We start from the raw sequence: 24,078 nt of genomic DNA, 5'->3' as shown, positions 1-24,078 counted from the left end.
TCTCTTCAGTCCACCGTTGTTTTGGGCCTGAAAACTTGTAATCGTTGTCCTTGATCTCCAGCAGGAGAAGGATTTGTTTTGTCTCCCTGCTCTGTGCAGAGCTGAGTGACACCAAATGTGAGGCTCAGAACTGCACCCCTAGGCAGCACAGAATCTGAAAAACATGAAAGCTAAAACTTAAGGCATCAATGGGGACGTATGAGTTGACCCCAGAAGGGATCCAAGGGATGCCAATAAATGCTTTGAGGGGGGCTGTGCCTCCAGGGTTCAAACTACAGTGGTGACCCATCTCACCCTGAGAGAGGACAGCAGAGGGTGAGGTCTGTTGCTGCACAGGCACCTCTCAATTCACTGAGGTCTCTGCTCATGTGGCCCCACACCCCTGAGCCTTCCCAGAACCCAGCAGGGTTATAATCTTCTTTTTGCAGGGGGAAAAAAAAATGGTTTATTTCTTCAATGGTTTATGTACATGGCTGGAAATTGTTAAATCTCTCAGGAGCTACAGAGTGGTGAACCTCAAGAGACATTGTCCATCTTGGATGGCTGTGCACTCAGCCAGGCTGCTGACAGCTTCTGAAGGTAAATGTGCTTTTTCTGTGGCTGTATCAAACACTGCAATGAAAACCATGGGACTCTTGTGGCAGGGGTCGCTTCTGGATGTTTGTACTGCACAGCAAAAGATGAAGCATCCAAAAAAGAGGGGTTTCAGCAGCATGCCTTTGTGGGAGCAGGAGCTGGCTGCTACAGCCCAGGGAGAGGGGGACCATGGACCACTGAGCCAGGACTGTAGCAGGACAAATGTTTGTATTACAAATTAGAACCTGATGAGAGGGACCAATTTGATTTTTATTTATGCCTCAACGTGTGTTATGAATCCATTTTCTGATGTGGGGCGTTGTACACAATGCTGAAAGCCCCAACACGTGCCACTTGTTAAGGAGGCAGAAAATGGAGGGGAGCCCTGTCCCAGGGAGACTTTTCCTGAGAGCTGGCCAGGGCAGAGAAAACTTTCATGATTTTCCCCTTTCTCTCTTCTCTATCCCCTCTTCTCCAGAGACATTTATCAATAAATAATTCTCAGATATAATATTACCATGTTTGCACTCTATTTTCATCTGAGAAATATCAAAAGGAACCTTCCCTGATTCCTCTTACAGCAGGACAGGGCACCTGATGAAAAGATAATCACGATCTTCTCAGCCTCTCTTCCTTCCTCAGCTGAGCAAAGCCACCCACTCCCATCTCACTCTCAGGTGCAGAATGAGAAACAGAAGGCCTTGATGCTGTGCAAGTGCTGCTCAGCAACAGTGAAACATTGTTCTCTTGTCAGCACTGCTTTGGTCTCGAATCTGCAAAGGAGCACTGTACCACCTAGTGTAAAACAAAACAAAAATAAAACAAAATAAACTCTTCCAGCCAAACACAGTGCAACTTCCACCTCCAGGCATGTTCAGTTCCTGACCACCCTCTTGGTGAGGATCTTGTCCCCCAGTTTGGACCTACATCTAGAACTGCAGCATTTTAAGAGCAGAACCCAGCATTTGTCCTTGTTAGATTTCATTTGGTTGGTGATTTCGCAAGTGCACTAATCCATCAGGCTCTTTCTGTAATTGTTCCAGGGGAATGAATGGTTCCTTCTAATCTGTTATAATCAGCCAATTGCCCCTAACATTGAGCCTGGGGAGCACAGCCAGGGCTTGGCTGCCAGCTGAATGTTAGCTCAGTTTCCTGGAGCTGTTGTGAGTCTGTGGTATGATGGCTGGGAAGCTGAAGTTATCTATAAAGGTAAGGATGCAGAGATTTTCCTTAATAACCTATGGAGTGACACAGTGGTGCTCTTCTGATTGATCCTGACAACTTAGGAGGAAAAAGTTGTTTTCCTCCATGGATAAAGGTGAATCCTGTTGGGCACAAACAACCCTGGTGTTGTACAGACCACCCCGTGGTCCCAACCCCCAAAATTCTGCCAGTGACACCATTCTCAGAGCCAGGTATGGATAAACTGCTTCCATCCATTTCTTTTGATGTCATTCTCTAAAACTGGGAGAGAAAATATCACCTTGCCTCCTAAATCCTTTAACTTTCTCCCCACACCCTTCTCATTGGCTTCTTGTTGTGACTTTGTTGGTACACACAGAAAAATGACAGCAGATAAGAACCCCAAGGCCCTACGAGGCTGTGGAAGTTTCCTGGTAATGTCTTATCCTGAGCCCCAAGGAGGCAGAAAAATTCCTTAAAGGAGAGTTTGGTCAACAGATTGGGCCCTTTGCTCCCCACAAAGGCCTTTTTTTAAAAAAAAAAAAAAAAAAAAAATTAAAATATTTTATTTTATTTTACTTTATTTTATTTTATTTTATTTTATTGATATTTTTATTAATTGTGTGAATTTTTCACAGGTGTGCTTGTGTTGACAAGTACACCTGTGAAAAATCTCCGGAATGCTTGGAAGCTCTTCAAGCCCACATTTTCCAGGACAGCTGGTGTCAGGTGGAATTGCATTTAAAACCCCACCTTTTACAGTTTGTTAACAGTGTACCTGCTGCTTTGCAGGCAGGGAGGATTCTCTTCTGCCTGTTGCTGGATGTGATTTACATTAAAACCAAAGTTTAAGGACTTCAGCTAGGTCTGGTTTTACTTACACGGGGTTTCTTGTAAGACTTCTACTTTTGTAGTATTGTGGCTTCAGTTTAAAATAAAACTTAGGAATATTTATTTTCTGTTGTCTGCCTGTTTCACAAGCACGTTCCTCAAGGACATAATTCTCTTAGTATATAGATCTGCAAAGGTTTTAATATGAAAAGGGGTTTGTTCTGTTGTTTCAATGGTAATTTCCCTACATTTTAAGCTGTTTTTTGGGATGAAATATTGGTATTTTTCCCCATTTCTTTTCCCTTTCCACCCCTCCTTAGTTCAGCTTTCTCGTAACTTTCAAGGAGAGGGGTATTTATTTTGGTAACTCACTCTCACTAAGGTGAAAGGGGGATAGAATGTTACAGTGACTCGTGTGAGACTCTCATTTCAAGTTATAGACTTTTACCTCCACCGTGTGGCAGTTCTTCAGAACTGACTTGAAATGCTTTTGTGGAGAAGCAGAAAAAAGGACAAAGATGAGTTTACTAAATAGGTTAATTCAGCCGTAATTCAGACTTCTAACTATGGCTCCAATGAGCTAGTTCTTAAATTTAATTTCAAATCTTACCAGTGTTCACTCATCTCCATTCTGAGATGGGTACATTGACCAGATTATATTTCGGCAGAATATACCATAAAATATTTTTTTTTGTATAAATGTAATTATCTATTAACTATAATTAACTATATTTAGGAACACTAGGCTGCTCAGCTATTAAGTGAGGGAAAACAAAATCAGCTAGTCCACAAGCAATTTGGATTTGGGAGCTGGTTGAATTGAGTTTCAGACTGCAAGTGATAAGGCTCAGGAATGAACATCTTAGAATAAAAACTCTGTGAAATGCTTTTTGCCTTTATTAAGGAATGTTTTGATTCAGGTGTGTTGCTGAGTGATGTGTATGATGTGTTTCTGCCAACAAAGCGATCTTTTCCTCTTTTCCACAAGTAAAACTCATGTTGAAATCAGGAACAGGGCTGAGAAACTCTAAATTCTGGTCTCTTGCGTGCCAACAGATATCTTGGTTTCTCAAGTTTGTCAGCTTTGTAAGTGGGCTTTCAGCTTCAATAAAAAATGTATCGCATTCAGATGCAGTTAAAGTGACCCCAAAATTCTGATCTCGGTGATCTCTGCAGATGAACTGTGGGTTTTGTCCATTACAGTTCTTTGCCTGAAGCTGGAGTCTCTCTTCTGCTTAGAAACAGCGGGAAAGTGAGAAATTGTTCTAAACAGCCTTTGTTTTCTGGTTTCAATTGCTTGTTGCATCGGGTTTTGGTATAGTTTACTGCAGAAATCTGTTTACAAACATATAATTCATTGAGTTTTTAGTATGAAAAACTGAGAACTTTTCAATATTTTTTTCTTTTCTCTTGTGTATCTCATCCACTTAATTTTTAGATGCTGATAACTTAAATGATGGTTCTTTTGCCAAAACTCCTGTTTCCTCCTGGCAATTAAATGTACAGAAAAGAATTAGAATTACAAAGTTGTCTGTAATGACAAAAAAAGCACTGTAAAATGAATTTTAAAAGCTGTTTAGACTTTTTAATAGATTAATAACATATATTATTAATTCAACTGGAGTCGGTTTTGTCTCCTGCTCAAAAATGCTCATCAATCCAGACTGTAATAGAAGTCAGCTCTTGCAAGAGCGTCTTTCTAAAAATTAATCTAGCTCATGAACATGAGTATAGAGGAGAATTTAAAATGTACTTTTAATTATGTTGTTATGGAGACAGCTAGCCTAACAGGCACGCTATGATTAACTGCAACATGGGTGTTTTAGTGCAGTGGGTGACAGTTATCACTGTCCCTTCAGCTATGGATGGTCAAATTTAGATGTTGCTTGGCATCTTCCTAGTTGAGCCTTGAAATATTTGGGTTTTTTTTCCCCCAGATCTAAGTAAAGTTGCCACTGGGAAAGGTCCTGAGAGGGAGAGAATCACAAATTACCCCACGTTGAAAGGGACCCACAAGGATCATAGTGTCCAACTCCTGTCACTACAACTATGGCACTGGCACCTATTTTAACTTACTCCTAGTTGTACTGCAGTGCTGGCAGCTGGCATTCTGAGCCCTAGGAGATAAAGCCAAGTTTATTTAGGTGAATTAAAGTTGCAGTAGCATGTCAAATTGTGATGCAGAAGCAGCTGCATAGATGCTTTATTTCTAGAAGGCTTTTGTAGTATCTGGCTCTGGAAGGGCATTTAATGAACTGTAGGAGAAGGGAATGCAGGTGATCTTGTCCCTGATCAGTAACAGCTGTGTTAATTACCTAATACAGCCTCACCCCTGATGAGTTACAGCTGTATCCAATAAAGAAAAGTGTGATAAAAGGGAGTGGGTGAGTTGGTGAGGGGACGATTATCATGGAGGAAGAACCTTGAGGGTCATGAACATGAGGACTGTGAAGAAGGATCCTGGGCAGAGAGAATCGCTGCTGTGAGGTCAGTCTGGGTGTGCAGTCAGAGCCTGTTGTTGGGACCTGCAGTCACAGTCTAGCTGGGTAAAAGCCTGCAGTCAGAGTTTAGCCGGAAATAACCAGCAGTCAGAGGCTGCTAGGGAGACCTACAGCAGGAGCTTGCTGCAGCCAGGTAAAGGAATTCTTTTCAACATCTAGAAGTGCTTTTGCAGCTATTGTGCTCTGACCATCTAAAATTGCTGACATTTGAGTCCCAGCAGGATGGATTTGGAACAACAGTGCCTGCAGTTTGTATGAACTCTTTGGGCTGGAGAAAAGGAGCTGTTCAGGGGTTTGGTTCCACAATCTCTCTGTTAGATTCTGTTTGGTTTTTACACTTCCCCCCACAATGTGTTAATTAAAAATCTGAGGAATGCTACCATAAAAGTTAACCAGTAGAAAACTGTTATTCTTAAAAAAATCAGGCAAACCCTGATCACTTTTTTTTTTTTTTTTTTTTTTTTTTTTTTTATATAAAGACTTCAATTTTTGGATGGGGAGTAATGATTGACCAGATCATTTGATATGAACTGCATATGCAGAGTATATTGTTTTTGTTCTCTGATGTCACAAAGAGTCAACAAATCATTATACTTCAACTATAAGTCTAATTGTTCTTTTCTGAAGCCTTACAGTATTTTATTTCATACCCTGTGGGTTTAGTTTTCTCAAACTTTTGTCTCCCAAAGTTGGTGAGAATCTTAAAATTGAAAGCTCCAGCTATGCAATGACAGGATTAAAATAGCTGGTGAGTTTGACAGTGTGTTAAGTGGATTATGGTTATATTTTATGGCTTTAATAATAGCCTCATAGGAACAAATGTACTGATCACATCAAACAAATTTCAGTAAACGCAGGGTAAAGTTTTATGCAGCTCAGGCTTTACATTTGCATATTTTTTTTTGGTGGGGGGGTGGTGTGGGTTTTGTTGGTTTCTTTGTTTTTTTGGGGTTTGTGTTTGGGGTTTTTTTTTGTGGTTAATGTTATTTTTTGTTTCCAGCATCCCAGCACTGCTAGACCTAGTGGTGTAGACTTTTTCTGTGTCCAGTAATACAAGGGGAGTATAAAATATAGAAATTGTTGTGGCTTGCTGCAGGAAATTAAAGAAAGCAACAACCTGATGTGGTGTATTAAGTTGGAATACTTGCCTTGGCCGGTTTCACATAAAATGGTTTCACATAAAATGGTTTCACATACAGTGCCTTTGGTGAGCACTGCAGAGCCACTTTGGGAGTAGGTACTGCCCTTCAGAGCTGGAAGCCTGGAAACGTGACATTGATGGGAATTAGGGATCTTCCTTTTATAGATATGGAAATGATTGAGCTGAAAGGTCAAGGGACTAGACCCAGGGTGGATCTGGAGCAGCAAAACTTGTGTAGGTCAGAGTCTAGTGTAGCGCAGTAACAAAAACCATTCTTCCCCCCTTGCTGATGTCATTGTGGAACAAGCACTTTTTTTTTTTTTTTTTTTTTTTATGAGAACTTGGTGTTGGGAAGCTTCTGCTAGAAAACTTTGGGCAAGGCTGTATTAGTGCCCCTTCTCTTTTGGAGCACAAGCACACAGAGGCGGAGGTGACTGCTCCCTTCCTTTGTGCTCTCTCTGATTTTGCAAGCAGGAACCCGAGTGTGTTGAGAGGGGTGGAAATGGTGTTTTTACCTTGTCCTCTTCATGTGACAGCACCTGTCATCAGTTCAAAATCAAGAGCTGTACACAAGTGTTGTCACTCCAGTGCAGCTGGATTTGTGTCATAATAGCAGCGAGGAGAATAGAAATGGCAAAGAAGGGGCTGGTGTGTTATGGAGTAGCAGCAAATATTACATGCATGAGGGTTAAGTCCTAGTCTCCTGCAGAAGCAATAGAAACCTGTCAGTAAAAGAGAACAAAGAAATATTGTATTACACAAAGGGGATGGGGTGAAATCCTCCTGTATCTGAAGTACCCACTGCATAGTGTAGCTTCTCCAAGGGAGGGGCAGAAAAGCTTGGTTTTTTTTAACCTCCCAACAGAGGTCCTGTCACACTGAGATGTAAATGTCCAGCTATCCTACAAAAGCCAGACCTATCCTGATACATGTGTGAAGAATTTCTTATTTATTTTAAAAACCCCAATTTTGGTAAGAATGTTTTGGTGGATTGTGATTTTGCTGACAAATATAAGTTATACACCAAATTATCTTTTTTCCCCCTTCAGATTTTAATAATCTGTATAAATTACTATCTGAATATCTTTCTTAACAAGGATAAGGTATATAGGCTTAAAATTAACATCTTGGTGGAAGGTGTATGGCCTGTAGAAAATCCAAGTGTACATCCCTATCACCAAAGTCTTTGTAGGGGTTGGCCTCTGGAGGGGCCTCGTGGCTTTGAAAGTTGGTAGAGATGATTTCAGAAAACAAAGAACTCCTGACCTGGCATTTTGAAGGAGTTCAAGAGAGGTATTGATCCAAGTATGTTTGGCTGGAATGTTAAATTTAATGTTAAAATTGATGGCTGCAGGTTAGATTTCACATGGTCTCTTCTTAGGCGGTGTGGTTTTAAACCAAGATCTCTGCAAAAGATTCTCAGGGTGAGAAAGAACTTTCTGAAAGGTAAAAAAGATGTCAGAGGTTGAGACAGCAATGCTTTTTGGAGTGGTCTTATCAGCTGAGGGCCTGCTCACATCTTTTTTTCCCCTTGATATTTTATGGTCATGTACATTAGCCTCACTTCTGCCTGCTAGAAGTACGAGTGGAACAAACGATGTCACTTGGTATCCAAAAGTGACTTCAAAAAATTCTAATTAAAGGTTTAGGTGCTATTAAAAGTGGTCTTATTAGATTGCTTTTGGGCTGCAGGTCTTGTGTAGCTGAGAAGAGATAAAGAGTCATATCCAGCTAAAACGCTCGCTTTGTTTTTAAAAATAAAATTAAAACAGTAGGAGCAAATTGGCTTGGGAGTGATAATTAAGGTATTTGTTGTTTGTGTGTTGTATTAGTGCTACCATTTAGGTTTATATTTTCTTTCATCGGATTTCAAGGCAGTTTAAGCTCTTGTTTTCCTTCTGCATCACCGTGAAGGCACACAGGACCTGGTTCTTCAGTGGACTGAGTTCTGTCACAGGGTGATTCCTTGGGCAAGGGTGCTGCAGTAAACAAAACCCTAAAGCAGAGCAATGGGGTGTATCGAGCTGGTTTACAAAATGTATGCCAAGTTCAAGTTCACCTAAAAAACAAAGAACAGTTGTTTTGTTCTTATTTTATGGTGAAATACCCCCCCCCCCCCCCCCCCCCCCCCCAGTTTTCACATTAGAAAAGCCAAAGAGAATTTCTCAGTATTGTTAGTGTTGAAGTACAAAATGTAATATGTTGCTTTAAAATGAGAAACCTACCTTTGGCCCAGATGAGAAGCCACGTAATGGATTAATTCATAATTGATGTTAATTACAGCTTGTAACTCCTTGCCAACCAGACACAGTTTTACTGGAGGAAAAATGAAATGGGGCTGACCTAATAAGTCTGTCATGTTCCTTGTCACATAATGCAGCTCATCAGCTCATGCCTTAATTGTCTGTCCTTCTGGTGCTGCAGAGAGAATCCTCCTATCCATGGAAATACAAGGCACGTTTATAAAAAATAAAATATTAATCTATCAAGTTTTAAAACAATTCAGTGTTCAAGAGAATGGAAAAACCTATAATTCAGAACATGATTTATGTTCTGTTACCTTGTTTCTGCCCTCCCCAGTTTGCAGGTAATGAGGTTGGTTTGCTGGAGGGACTTTTGTCCTCCAGGGATTACTGGTTCCAGTGTCTCATTGTTATTGCAGTGAGGATTTTCTATTAATGTATTCTTGTATTAACAAATGAAATCTTTAGGTTGTTTTATCCATTACTACCCATTTATCCATACTATTTTAAAGGAGCTGTTGGGTACTGCTCATGTATTTCTTTACATTTGGTTTGAACTTGTACTGTGGAACAGACTGACAACAGTCCCAGTGAATCCTTTTTATTGGTAGTGATCTGCTCAGGTTCGTATTGAGGATGAAGGTCCCAGTTCCAGGAAGAAATATGTTTCTTCCTGGAATTAATATAATTAAGATAATTTCTTAGGATATCTCCATTTAGAAAATTATTCAGGAATGTGTTTCTTTGAGATGACAGGTTTAAATAATATGGACTTGACTTAGGTTTCACAGGAAGCCTAGAGGTTGCTTTATACATGTGTCTTGCTGAATAGAAAAAAAACACCAGTGAATATCAGAATGTAATTTTTTGATAACAGGAAAAAATATATAAAGGCTTTTAGGTTTTCTGTGCATATTGTACTAACTCTACCGGTAATACAAAACCTGCATGTGCATTTGTGTGCAAAATTAACCTGTCCTCTCACAGTTTTCAGATGTGAAAACTTGTTTGCAAATGTGCAAAATCATGCATATGAGGCAGAGATTTTCTTGCAGTAGTGAAAATCAGCAAAAAGTGGTTTATGTTGAAATTCAAGCGTATTTCACTTTTATTCATGTCTGCAACCCAAGTGCAAGGTTGTTACACCGAAAGCGTATGGAACAGGGTCTCTTCTCAATGTAATACTTTTTAAAATGCACCCAGCAATGGCTCAAGCTGAGCAAGGTTAGACTGTAGATACAAACTCTGTCCTGTCATTAGCTCTTTATGTTTCGTTAGCGCAAACGTTTGGAACCAGAGCGGCACCTGGGTGAGCCTGCGCTGGATTGTTTTCTGCAGCGCTGTCGCTCCCGGTGTGGTGCTGACTCTGTCATTCCCCTCTGAGGACTGCAGGCTGGCACCAGGGGGAACACACATAATTCCCATTACATGTGCAAAGCCAGGAGCGAGGGAAACAGGCTTGACTCAACGCTTGGATCTCAACCAGCAGTGCAGCAAACTAATGCAGGTCCTGGGAGCGAGAACTGTTGCTGTGTATTCATCAGCTGAAAACACTGTGGGCTTCAAGGATCAATAGTTATGGAAAGAAACTGAGTATTTATCAAGTTACCTTGCATTGGTTTAAAAGCATTGGGATTAACATTCCCGTGGATAATGAAGGTACTCGTGGCTTTATGCTGAAAGACACGTGAGGCACTTTTATTTTGAGCTGAGGAGTTCCTTGGCAGCAGCAGCCAATAAAAGTGGGTAGAAATGCTCAGTACCAGTAGCTGCTGCAAGGACTCTTGTAGGTCAGCTTGTCTGACCGTGCTTTAAAGCTAAGAAAGCTGCACCAGCAGAGTTCCAGGTGTCCTTGAGAGCTCGGTACCAGCTCAGAGCTCCTCACTGTCACCACAGGGTGCAATTGTGCCACTGTCTTTGTGGGCTCCTTCAGAGCACTGCCCTGCTCTTGCAAACAAGCTGTTCCCATTTACACAGCCCAGCTTCTGCTGCTTTAAAAGCATTTTCATCTTATTTTTTTCCCCCCCTTTCTAAAAGCCCACAGAGCGCACAGCTGTTCATGAGTGTCTGTGACAGCTTAAATGGCTCTTGCCAATGCTTGTCCAGTTAGAAAAGTGGCAGTCCTCATTTGTGATGTTGGAACAAAATGATCTCTAAACAAGCCTTGTGTACTTCTTTAAATGTAAAGTGATACCTCTGGAACGTATTTTGTGAGGGAGGGAACAATTCGGAGAGTAATTTGTGCTCCATAATAGATCAGTATGGAATAAGAAAATGTTAAGGTTTTTAGATAACTTATCTTTGGAAGACCTACTTGTTCTTGTGCTTACCAGCAAAGTTCTGGTCCTATGTGAATCCTATGGCTATACCAACACTGTTTGACAGAAGGAGTAGTGATGTAAAGGCTGTTAACATTAGAAAAAGTAATATGTGTCAAATTTAAATGAAAAAAAAAGAAAAAGCTTAATTTCTAGCAGTTCCAGCAATATTTATTTCCTGCAATACTGTCTTTTCTTGAACACTCACAGTGTTTTTTAAATAGAGCAAGAAATTTGGCCTCCCCTGAAACAAATCATGGGCAAAACACTGACTCCTGTTGGGTTTGACCCCTACAGTTCTCAGACACTCCTGGCTGTGCTCTGCGAGGAAATCAGACCTGGAAAGTGAAAATTCACCATGATTTTTTCCTAAACAGCTTTGTGAATAACTACTCAAATCCAGGATGGATTTGAGGTTGCAAAGTGTTTGCTAAAACAGTCTGTGAGGGGAAGTGAATGGAAAAAACTTGGTAACTTTGGTAAAAGTTACCAAGCTTCACAAAAGATTCCTTGAATAAAGATTTATCCATGTACTATTATGGAAACCTGTTTGCTAGGTGCAGGTGAAATCAGCCTCAAAACTATTCAAGTTCTCTCATGCTTACCATTCTCTCACTCAGCTTCAAGTTGTTTGTGACTAATTCCAGAGCAGAGAAATACTTTGCTTACGTGAAGAGAGAGCATGCATAAATAGAGTAACTGTCTTTTTGAAGAAGCTAGAGCAATTAAAATCATTATAATTTATGCACATAATTGCCTGCATAATATGTGTGTAATTTATGTGTAGGCAGGGGAGAAAAAAAGTTCCTTTCATGGGGAAGTAAGGCTGAGAAAACTGAGAGGTGAGCTCCTGATGTGAGAGATGACCGCAGATTTCAATTTCATGCTTTCCCTTTTCATATTCACTTTTGCTGTTCCATGAGCATACTTCTGTGTAAAAGTTAGTCCTGACCCAGACCTCTTCAGAGAAAGAGCCTGAAAATTAGAGTGTGAGTGTGATGACCGGTACTGGGAAAGAATTTCAAATGTTCTGTCTATGCAGTCCATCCTCCCATATCCTATGGCTTCCTAGCACCACAAGGGTTACTTGGTTTTCTTTTCTCTTGGTTTATCTTTCAAAACTTGGTGATTGCTGATTGCTTTAAAAGTAGTTTAGTTTTGACGGCTTGCCAACCAAGTGCATGAATTCATGAGATCAGAAGATCTTACCATGGCTCTGTAAGGGTGTTGCTGTCCTGGAAGTTTCCAGATACAACTGGAACCACGACTGATACAAAGCTCTCATGCAAGCCCATAAATTGCCCTGTAAGCCCTTATTAAACTGGAGGAAAGGGTGACCTACTTGATAAATAAGGACTGGACTGTGCTGAGCAGCCTGGAAACAGGTCAAGGGATGTTACAGCTGTTGTCTTGTAACTTACTAAAATTCTGCCCTTCAGCACTTTTAATGCTCATCTGTAGCCCAGAATAAGAGCAGTGTAACATAAACTCTCATCCCACCCCTTTTTTCTTTCTTTTCTTTTTTTTTTAAATTTTTTTTCTGAAACAACTATTCCACTTTCCAGGGTATTTCAAACAACACAAAAATGTATTTTAGGTAAACTGACAATCCATACATCATGAACAAAGTCTCTGAGTTATGAAAATGAAGAGATGAATGTTTTTCATTTCCAATATTACTTGTCTTCAGGTCAGGACTATAGGTTATGAAGATTAGTATTTATTATGCTCCTTGGTTTCCAAGTGACTTTGTTTTAAAATAAGGGGGTTTTTTTTGTTTTGTTGTTTTTTTTTTTTTTTTTCTGTAGCTGTTGTCCAAAGGGCACTGAGTATCCCAGAGAAGATGCCTTAGGTGTAATAAATTCACGCACAGACAACCAGCCCATGAATGTATTTTACCCTTTAACTATGGGAACAGTAAACAGTGTCTCTATGGCAAGTTAAGACCTAAATTAATCTTTTGTGCCACTGGAATTTTTTTTTTAATGAAACATCAATTCACTTGACATTTTTATGAGTAACCACTGTTTTTCTTTCTTTCTAGTGAAGCAAAATCTTACAGTGTTGTGCTTTGCCACTATTTTTCCTTATTATTTTTGGAGTGTCCTAGTGGCTTTGAAAACTAATTTACTTCCCATTCCACTTCTTTTGCCAACTTGGGTAAAAACGGCTTGATTGCGTACAAAAATAAAATATATAATAAAAAGAAGAAATAAAGGAAAAAAATCATATTAAAGAACACGCAGGTTAGGGAGTGATACAGCTGAGGGAGCAGTTCTGAGTTTTAAGAACAGCTGTACTGGGTTGTGTATATTGTAATATTATAGCATAAATATAGCATAGTCTAAAGTAGGATAGGAAAGATGAAACTGGAGGATTTCACTGTGCCACTCAAGGCAGGTCTGTAGCACTGGATGAAATTATGGTAACTTTTAATAAATATCCCTTTGAGGCACTTCTTGAAAATGTGACGAACTTGTCAACAAAGCCGTGAGGGAGAACTGTGGAAATCTGCACTAAAGGCAGCTGGTTGCAGCCTCTCTGCAGGGGCCCAGTGAACAAATGGATTTATTCCCAAAGGAGCCAACAAGTCCTTTACTTTTGCTTTAGGGCTTTGGGTTAGGATCTGATTCTCTGAAGTTCAGAGCAACTTTAGAAGTGCTGATAAAACTCAACCCCTGCACGAAGTCTGTGTCTGTATCACCTTTCCATAGTTTTCAAAGAGTTCTGCAGCTTGTGTTATGAATCCTAAACCCATCAGCCTCCCTCCTCCTTTTGTTTGAGGAAGAATTAAAGATTTAGCTGGGTTCTTATGAATGTTACTGGCTATTGCACTGCACCGTGATTACTGATTAGCTGCTGTGTTTGCCAAAGACTGGATACTTGAACTTCAGAAACGTGGTGACCTTCAGGATGCTTTTGGGAAGGCCAAAATCTTGCAGTGACAGATGCCAGGAATTACGAGGCACTAGAGAGAGAGGAGTAAAAAGTTGTACTGCTGAAAGAGTATAATTCTCATTTTGTTGCAATATGAGCCACAAAACTGAGGTACTCAGTGTATCCACTTTAACTTTCTCCTTGGATCATTAGGAACAGACAGAGAATATGGTACAGAACACAGACTGAACTGGCTATTTATATGTCAGGGAACCCCAGGAGATGACGAGAGCTGTAGAGATGTTTTTCACAACCGAGATGCAATTCAGGTTGTGTGGTTTCTGTCCAGTTTGTTTGGAGGAAAACAAATTCCACCTTCTGCAAACATGGAATTCGTGTGAAGTGGTGGTAGATGCAACCCCATAGCCATTCTTTCCAAAGCTCATTTTCCCATTTCATGCATGTGTATGCAAATCCAGATGCTTGCTCTGCAGAAATGCATGTGCAGAGAACCAATTTTAATTAAACCTCATTAAAGTTTTAAATAGATTAATATTAGAAGGCATCCTCATTAAAACTTGACAGCAGATTATTTCATTATTTTCCTTGGGTTAGGAGTAGCTAGTTTATAACAAGGCAAGGAAAAAAACAATCAGCTTTGAAATTGAGGTTATCTAGATTTTATTCCTTGTTCCACCCACTGTTTGATGAGGATTAATCAACTCACCCCATGTTCTGTTCTGCGGACACGGAGGCTTGGAAAGCCTCTCAATCCAAGTCTAAAATCCTCTTGCTATTCCTGCAGTGGAATCTGCCCTGCCTTGTCACCAAGCAGATGCATGGCCCCGTCCTTTCACTCTGACATCTGAAGCTCCTGGCGGCATTGGCCGGATCATCTGTGGTGTGAATTTGCTTAGTGAGGACTCTGTGGAAAGGAGCCAGATGAGCTCCTTTCCATGCATGCTGTCCCAGCAGTCTGTAGGGGAACTGGGAGGGGACTGTGCATAGGGAGGTGTTGGGATATTGAGAGACAGAACCGCTGAGAACTGTCTTAAAGCATGATTCAGTGCTCTTATCTTCTACGGTCTCATGAAGGAGTGAGAACATCTTCACAGAGCAGGTCAGGAGTCAGTAATGGTCAGTGGTCACAAGATCACCAGTTACAAGATGTTTTACAGGTTAATTAGCCAATAAACTACAGCCACAAAGATTGTTTCTACTTTCACACCCATCCCTAATTAAGTTGTCTCACGTGTCTTGCCGCAATGCGGACCTTTCTAACCAATCGTGTAATGACGCACAAACTTATTGCTACACCTTAAAACTTTTTACCATTTCTGTAACTGCTTCTATATCTGCGCTCTAAAGCTTTGAAACTTTCCACTCCCTAGCTTGATATGTTTCTATCTAAACTACAAACCCACCTTCTTACTTGTGGTCTCTAAGACTGGAAGCCTTTTCTAAGGTCTCAGGTCAAACCCTGTATTCATTTCTATGTTTGGAACTGCATGCACAAGGTTTGGAGGATTTTCGGTGCCTGGATTTCCCACAGGGAGGGACAGCAGTTGAGGAAAGAGATGAAAGCACTGGTGATGGGCATCCTTCCCTCACAGTTTTTCGCTGTAATAATCTGTGGCAACACCGAGTGCTCTGGGTTTGAAATGTGAAGTGTTTTAGCATGAATTCGACTTGAAGATGGTGGAACCTTCCTCAGTTTTAAGCTTTGGGTTGTCAGAGTTTCTTTTTCACAGTATCGCTTAATCTCTAAATTCTTAAGAACCATAAAGCCCAAACCCAACTGTTATAGTTTACTTTTTCTCTAGGCTAATTAGAGAAATAAGAACTTGGGAGCTGCTTGTTTCTTGGGCAGCCTGGAGGCCTTGCAGTCTTTATTTTTTTTATAGATAGCTAGGTCGGGGACTTACACCCACTTCATCTGAGCCTCTTCTCCATGACACGCTGTAGTGTGCCTCATTCTTGCTGTCCTATGAAAATGCTCTTCACCCCTGGATCTGCAGGTGGCTGCTGAACATTAGGCTAAAAGAAAGTGGATAAAACCTCTGTGCTGAGCCCCTTGTTTTCCAAAGAGCGTTCAGAGGGAGCATGGCACTGCCCACATCTGTGGTACCGCTGGAAAAGTAACCACTCTGTAGCCCCAGGCCTCTGTCAAACAGGAAAGGAGAGCGATGAAGCAGCACAGTGACCTGGCAAGAGGAATTCTTCCAAGAGAAACAATGGAATCTTAAAAAAAGAAAGGGAAAAAAAAAAAGATTAAAAGATAATCTTTGAAAACCTTTTTTCTCGCACAAAAAGTGCTGGGAGGTTGGCACGATGGTGCAGGCTAAAAGGCACTTTGCTGTTTAGCTTCATTGTGGCTAGAAAAAGCCTTCTGTGGAGGGAGGACTTGCCACCAGGATTTAGTGTTTGTCAGCATTTTGAGGGAGATCTGCGAGCTGACAGACCCCAGGAGAGGGCTGGTGATGGTGAAACAGGATTCCCCTGTCCCTTCTGATATTTATTGGAGGTTTTGGATCTGCCTCTTTCCAGCTGAAGAGCTCACATTTCACTCTTTCCAAAGAGACTGTAATCAGTAGTAGTAGCCCATTGAGCTAATGGTTTGCTTGTGTGTTTGGAAATAGCAAAATTAAGAGGGAAATGAACAAAGGCAGGCTGAATTCTTAACAGAGTTCCAGCAATAAGAGTAATTTTCTGTGTGTTGAACAAGCCTGCAGCCAAGGTCTCTTTTGTCTGAAAGTGATATATTAGCCTCCGAGTTCCTTGGAAAAGAGGAAAATTACTGGCCAGTGAGGCCATTTATTTTTCTTTCTGTGTGTTTAAGGAGAAAGAAACACAGTCTGTTGCCTGGATCAAAAGGAATAGCCCACCCTACTACCCCTCCCCTTCCTGATTCAGAGGACAAATCCCCATGGTGCTATTTCAAGGATGCTGCTCTGAATTTTGTTGCCCTTCCAGTTAAAATAAAATGTAATATTTTGTAACTGCAAAAGAATTGTGTATATAGGACTCCATAAAATAATGGATTTGGGGTTCTGAGTAGCTCTCTCAGCTGTTTTTCTATTGCACTCAGGGACTCAGCTGTGTATCAAAGAGCAGAGTTTCATACCCAGGTTATTCTTGGACCAAATTTCCTCCCTGCCAGTACAACAAGTAGATATGATTCATGTTTGGTAATAGAGCAATGTCTAAGAAGGTATTAAACCCTAAATTTTTAGTTATCAAAATGCAAGAGAGGATGAACAGAAGGGATGGGGTGGAAGGGAAAGATGGAAGGGGGTGAACTGGTGCTCACGTGGTGAGTAGCTGTAGCAGTCTGAGGAGTTGCTGCCCTTTGGCAGAGCGTGGGAGGGAAGTGAATTCAGAGGTGAGCAAATACATGATTCTGTGTCCTAGTCCAGGGTACTTCTGTTCTGGGGTGAATCTGCAGGGGATGACCTTGCAGAACTTCTCCCTCAGGCTGGAGTTTGGGTCCCTCTTCTCTATGGCAATAACAATCATGAACTGGTTTTGGAGTTCCTAAGCTTCTTGCTCTTAGAGGAGAAAGGAACACACTTCTAGATATTGCAGGCTTGAAAAAGTTACAGAGCACTGCAGCTTCTTAGAGGAGCAAATCGTCTGCTTTGATACAAGAGGATCAAAATAACTTTATGAAAGACAATTTTATGCATGTTGAAGAGAATAGTATAATGCTATAGTGTCACTATAACATAAAGTATAATAGGAAAGCAGAGGAGGTGAAACTGGAGAATTTTCTGTGCCACTCAGGGCAGCCCAGCCTGCCAAGAACGTGGTAATACACACGTGCTCTGGTGATGAAACAGGGTCCAAACTCGTGTTCACTCACAGGGACCCAGCACTTGGTACATCTCCTTTTGAAACTACTTTGAGATTTCTGTCCTTATTTCAATTTTCAATGCTTTGAGTATGATGATTTTTGGTTTTTTTTTTCCTTTGGAAGAATTCAGTTGATGACCAGCACCTTCTGTTGAGAATACCAGTTCTGTGTTTTAAACCATATCTGTTTAAAGTATTTATCATACATATTTGTGTATATTATCCATATATTAAAGTCCAGTAGAGAAATACAGCTAAATGTAGCCCCGTCTTTAGTACATGAAGAATGAAATCTGTGTTTAAATGGGTCTACTTTGCATGTATTGCAGCCTCTGGGACCTGGCTTCCCTCCCAGTCTGCTGATCACACTCCAAACACCTTACTGAGTGTCTGAGATTTTACATGCATATATATGAACGTAAAAAGTCTAGAAAGTATGAAAATCCATGCAGAAATGGCTTCCAAACTCTTGGCAGGCAGCCAGAGCAAATGTGAAAGAAAATTAGGATCTTTTTTATTCCGGTGAGCTGGGCAGTGTTTGGTACCTGGGTCTCTCCTGGGCACTTGGGGATGCACTTGCATGCAGTGGAGCTGTAATTCTATGTGTTTCCCCATTATCCTTAACTCTAAATTTGTCTCCCAGCAGCAGTGCTGCATGCTGAGAGTCCAGGGGGCATTTTACACCTATGGCAATGATGATGTCTCTTCTAGTGAAATATAATGCTTACAGTACTTAATAGTTTTGTTTTAGGGCATGATGTCAGGGGCAGGAACAGTGAGCCCAGTTCTCCAGCCTCCCAGCTGAGTACTTAATAAGCTCAAACCAATGCTTTGTCAGCTCAGAGCAGCCAAAACCACTTTGTATTTTATTCTTTCTGGCTACAGTTTCAACCTGCATCATGTCAGTGTTTGATCTGTACCTGTGTGTTCTGAAACACACGGAAGGGATGGCAGGATAGAAGGTGCTTGAGGTGGTAATCACTCGTATTTCTACCCAGTTTATTTTGTAGAGGTCCTGCACTAGGTGACTGCTGAGTCATTGCTGTTCAATTTTGGTTGGATGTTTAAGTCCCTTCTGAGTGCTCTCAGTCTTGTAATCCCTGGAAGCTTTTTTTTATGCTTCCAACAGCAGCAGGGGCTCAGCCTCTGGAGATCTCTCCATGTCTGCTGCCAGTGTCAGGACTAAAATATGGAGAAGCCAATTAGGATCCATACCCAACAAATCCTCCACTGAGATAAAGCAGTCGACAGAGGGGTCTTGTTTCTGCTTACAAAGCAGAAACTTCTTGTTCTTAATAAGCTCCAGCAGGTCTAGGAACAATTTGATCACTGGAGAGTTTCTCAAGGAGGCACTTGAAAGATTGTTGAGACTTGAATTTTCAGGGTGATTTTCACGCCTGCCTTGCCTGTGTGAGGCAGGGTGAGGTAGGATTTCATTTTTCTCCTGGATGCTTCTTGTTTCAACCCTTTCTCTGCCTGTGAACTTGGTGCAGCTGAAGGAGGAGGGGAGGAGAGGGCAAAGACACCCAGCAGAAATCAGTCAACTACAATAAAAACACAGAAATGCCCTAAAGCTGGTTTTGCTGCTGAGACTGGAGGAAAGAAAAGAAGTTAAAGTGTCAGTAGAGCATCAGAGCTGTTGCAGAATCCAGTCGTCCCTGGGTTTTGAATTCCCAAACAGATTCTTGCAGTAGTGTGGTGTTTCATGTTTGACTTCAGCCATTTTATTCTCTGACAAAGAGGAGGAATCCAGGGCAATAGTGTCAGAAGAACTGCAGGTGAATGCAGGGCTCCAGGAGATTATTTTCCATGACATCTGCCACAATAGCCTGGAATTGCCAGGCTGGATGCTTTTCTCCCTGTTCAGAAACTTTCTCATTGAGAGCAAATGAAATGTGGTTTTCAGGTCTATTGTCACTGAAAAATGGTGTGAGATGCCCCTTCACACACTGCTCAACCATTTTTTTGGCCAGCACTCTGCAGAGCTTGGGAGTTTGATCCTGTGGCTCTGGTCTAAGAGTGACTTCCCTGTAGCCCAGAAGGGTGTGGGAAATGGATTGTAGAGAATTCTTAAAGCCTGACAGAAGGCTCACGTGGTCTTGTGCATCTGTATGCAAATAAAACCTTGAGATACAAGGTTTGACTTTGATAATGCTGACTTAAAAAGGCCATGGAATAGGACAGACATTGTTGAGAGAGAAATTGAACTAGAAACAAGTTTCAAATAATGACCTTACAAATAGACTAAATATTGTAAAAAATAGAACTATAAAAAATATAAATCAGGGTGCTAAAGCAGAACTGACTTTATATGAGCCCCTGACCACTGACTTAGGGACAAGACAGACCCCAAGGAAGAATTGTTGCATGAAATCCCAGGCTTGCCAACCATTGCTGCTTCATCTGTAGCCTCAGTTGCCTAAATTATTTTACGGGGAAATTCAGTTTTTATGGTGTGACCTTTGGGAGTTCTTACAGATTTTTTTTTCTGCTCTTCATCCTCAGTAATTGTGTACATTCTTAAGCTGCCCCTCAAAGGTCCAAATTGAAATGTAAACCCTGTGAATATAAAAATTGCATTCTTCATGTCTGTACAGATTTGCTGACAAAGCATTGAGGGAAAGAAAAGACACAAAATGAACAAGCAGGTAACAGGCAAGTTTTTATGGGATTCAAAGTGCAATGGTTCATTCTGTCAGCTGAAAAGTTCTTTATGAGAGAAACTAATACCCAAGAAGTGGAAGAGCCAAGCAAATTTAAATGTTAAAGTATCCTACTCATCTTCCCTTTCTTCTGCTGGCCTTGTAAAGACAAGATTTTTGGGCATTTTGGATAGATTGATGTTGTGTGTGTCACTGTGTCAGGACTTGGAGTTTCAAGCCACGTGTGGTTTTGTGGTTGAAACCAGCATCAAAATATGGGCTAGAAATCAGATTAATTTTTTCTGCAAAAAAAACCCCAAAACCCTTCAGTAGTGGTTTTACACCTAAAGGCAGAATATATATCAATATGTCTCATTTAGGATTCACATTGAGGATCTTGCAGAGATTCACATTACCTGCAAGGTTTGAGGATTGCTTTTTATTTTTATCATTTTTTAGGATTTTTAAAAATACAATTGTAATAAAAGTGTATTTAAATTCTCCTAAACCTGCTGCTGAACTTGTAGACTAGTTTCCCAAACAGCTGGGGATGAAGAATTTCAGATTTTAAAGCCCTTTTTGACACGGTGCTTCTGTCTGAGCTCAGGGATGGAACAAGCAGCCTGTACCTGTGGGCAGCGTTGCCTTTTCCAGAACTTGCTCCGTGGAGTGCCCAGAAGATGGTGCCATGGTGTTGGTTTTGGCTGCAGGAACGCCGAGATCTTGAGGCTTCCTTCGGGTTTAAATTAAATCAAGTAATGTTATATGCTCTGATCAGAAGCTAACATGTTAAGAAATGGAATTTTAAAAATAATTGCAGAGGTAATGTGTATTTTTGCTGAAGAAAGCAGCTGAACTTGATGCACATGGCTGAAACACCTCCAACATCCTTACGAAAAGAACCAGTTTTTTTAGGGAAGCCACGACTTTGCTTAAATCCCTGTTGAGGGAGAGGTGCAGCCATTGTCACTCATGGCTCTCACAGCATCTGGCACAGTGGGGTTCAGCACCTTTGCCTCCTGTGAGAAACAGGAGCTGCTCAATGCTGTGTCCACAGGAGGCAAATCGGGTCTTAGCAGAGTACATCTGCAGCGTAAAACCAGATGCTTTCTACCCCGTTCAGTCATTTCCTGATGTTAATAATCAATGCCAGACAAGACATCTCTGTGTTTCCACTTAATAATGCTTAATGATGATGAACTAGAAGCTTCTTTTTGGAAAGATAGGTAAACAAGTCTGTCTACTTGTTCTTGGTGCTGCCCGTCTCGTACGAAATCAAAAGGTTTGTTTGGTGCTGGATATTTCAGGCTGAAATGCTGCAGGCTGAGATACCACTTCTGGGTATGAGAACAGTTGATTACAGACCCTTTACAACTCTCAGGCAAAACCTCTGAGCAATCAAACAAATAATCCCTACAAATGTGCGTATCTATATGTGTATGTGTTGGGATCACAGTAACAAACCCCCTTAACTACTAGAGCTGTGAGAAGGTGACGCAAAATATTTTCCCTTCCCTGATGCCCTTAAAACGTGCCCATCAATTTGTCAAAGCTTCTGGGAGGCTGTGATGTTGAAAAATGCATGCTGAAGAATGGAGAGGAGTTGTAGAGCCCTGCAGAGACTTGAATCCTTTGCAGCAGATGCTGCTTCTATGTTCTCTTTTACTCCATCTCTGAGTAAGATACATAAATTTAGCTTTACAGCCAAAAGCAGTGAGTAAGGAGAAAAATCATGTCATCTTATAAGACAAGATTGAAGCAGTATCTGGAAGAGCACACAGAAATTCCTCCCAGGGTTATATGGGCTTGCTTCAATGAGTTGCTCATAGAGTTTAAAAAACCCATTAAATTACTTACCAACCTCCTGGTAATAATGGAGAAGTCCTCACAGAACTTGAGGACCTCAACAATGCCCCAAAAGTGCAATAGGTTTTATTGTAATCACGAAACCACAGTCTATAAATATTTAAAATCTCTTAAAATTGTGTTTCTAGCTCTCCCTTCAGTGGGCTCCTGAATTCAGTATAAATGTGAACGAAATGCTTCTGGGAAACCTGGGGAAATGCAATAAAATTCAATTTAATGCCAACCTACCCACATTCCTGTGCCTGCTGCTGCTGGATTTTGGTGGTAAATAAGCCATGGGCCACTTGGTGTTTATTTCAGCAAATATGAGCACTGGAATCCAAATTCACATTTGGAGTTGTTCAAACCGTAACTTCTTTTAAGCTGTTGTGGAGTGGAAGCATGGAAGAAGCAGTGAGCCTGGTCCTTGGAGGAGGTAATTGAGCAGTTGTGGTTTTACTGATATATTTTTAAATCTAGCTGGCGCTGATGCAACTCCTGGTTGAGGGACAAGTCACAGAGCATGATGTGTCCTACCTGGAAAGTCTCACTGTGGCACAGACCTCGTGAGGGAGCAGAGCAGGACACCTGCCTCGTCTTGTGGGCTGCTACAGAATGTGGTGCCCCTTGGGTTTTGAGTTGTTACTTCAGCCTTTGAGTCCCTGACCCCTTTTGAGTGAGAGAGCTTCTTGCTTGCTCTCACCAAGGGGTTGGTCTGAAACACGACATCAGCTGGCCTTTCACTGAGAGGCAGTGTCAGATTTGCTGACTGATGTGCTTTCTGAAAGTGCTTCCCTGCTAAACTGCCTCTGATTAATAAAATATATGAAGGCAAAGAAAAATTAGTCCTCCCTAGCTGTGAGGTTTTTTTGTACTTATGACTAATTTACAGGTGCAAGACCTTTAAGACCTGTATTTTCATGTTGTTATGCTTGCATTTTAAGCCTTCAGGTGCAGAACTGGTCTAAACTGGAAACTTTGTGGTTTCTTTGGCTCAAGTCTTTGTTTAAACTAATCGTCTTTGGTGAGAGACAGAGTGCTACAAGAATACAGCTGGATGACTTTTAGAAGGGATAGGTTGAATTCCTGGTGGGTCTTCAGGCTAAGCGTTTCCACAGTTGTGGCCAAGAGGCATTAGTCCATAATGCTGTGATTTTTACAGAACTATGAAAATACTTAAACCCCTCCCCTCATCTTCCTCTTGCCCTGTACAGGTTAATGAGAAACACGAAGGTGAGGCTGACCTGGCATCCAGTGGCATCCAGTGCACACAAAGGGTGTGTACCCAGCTGGGTTGAATGAGCCTGCCCTCGTTCCTTGCTCGGTCCTTGGGAGACAGGTCCTCTCTTTCCTTGCCATTTTGCCCCTTGGCTGGCAGTCCCCATATTTCTGCTCTTGGCCAGCACCTCTCTGAGATGCAGTTGCTGCAGATTCCTCTTTTGGGAATGATTATCCAGAGAACTGCTTTATTTCCTGCTCTTCCTCGGAATTTGAGCACGCTGTGTTTGGGGCAGTCAGCACAGACCCATCAGTTGGCACAGCCCCGCTTTTCAACTCGTTCAGCAAGACTGCAGCACATATTCCTCCTTTTTGGAGGTTCATGTACTGCACAGGGTCTTTTCCCACACTTTGAGCCAGGCAAAAGACACTTGCTGTTTTGCCCACAGTGCAGCAAACCAGGGTCAGTGACTGCAGAGATTGACTAAAGTCAGGAAGAGTAAAATCAAGTCAGAGGGCTTGCAGAGTTGTCCTACTTACTTGATACTCCCCTAATACTCAGAAATCAAGTCTTTTAATCTCACATATTAAAGCCTCAGGCATTACCAAATTAAACAGATTATTTTCTTATTTGATTTTATTGTTTAGGAACAGCACAGCTGGTGTATCTGCTGAGAAAAGGAGAGAGGGAGAGGTGTATACAGCCCACTGTCTCCTGATGAAAAGCATGCACTGGTTGTATATACACAGCATCTTATGTTTGTAGTTAGAAGGCTGCCATTGTTGTTCAAGCACAACTTTCCACCACATCCCAGTCATGGCTGGGAAAGCATATTCACTATAAAAAAGAAG

At 41.3% G+C, this 24,078-nt stretch overlaps 1 long non-coding RNA gene across 6 annotated transcripts in view; it reads left to right on the top strand.

The window, feature by feature from the left end:
- The first annotated feature begins 4,985 nt into the window (after window positions 1–4,985).
- LOC120755492 (uncharacterized) overlaps window positions 4,986–24,078 on the top strand; it is a 47,886-nt gene continuing 28,793 nt past the window's right edge. For 5 of the 6 annotated variants that reach the window (XR_005701791.1, XR_005701794.1, XR_005701792.1 and 2 more), the window contains exon 1: window positions 5,000–5,076. This is a non-coding gene — a long non-coding RNA (uncharacterized LOC120755492). Of the gene's footprint in view, window positions 5,077–24,078 lie in introns of all 6 variants that reach the window. The other variant, XR_005701795.1, reaches the window with a different exon arrangement.

The sequence above is a fragment of the Hirundo rustica genome, chromosome 7 (assembly GCF_015227805.2).
Source record: "Hirundo rustica isolate bHirRus1 chromosome 7, bHirRus1.pri.v3, whole genome shotgun sequence".
NCBI classification, from domain to species: Eukaryota; Metazoa; Chordata; class Aves; order Passeriformes; family Hirundinidae; genus Hirundo; species Hirundo rustica.
Note: the sequence above shows the minus strand (reverse complement) of the source record. Positions and strands in the feature narration are given on the sequence as shown.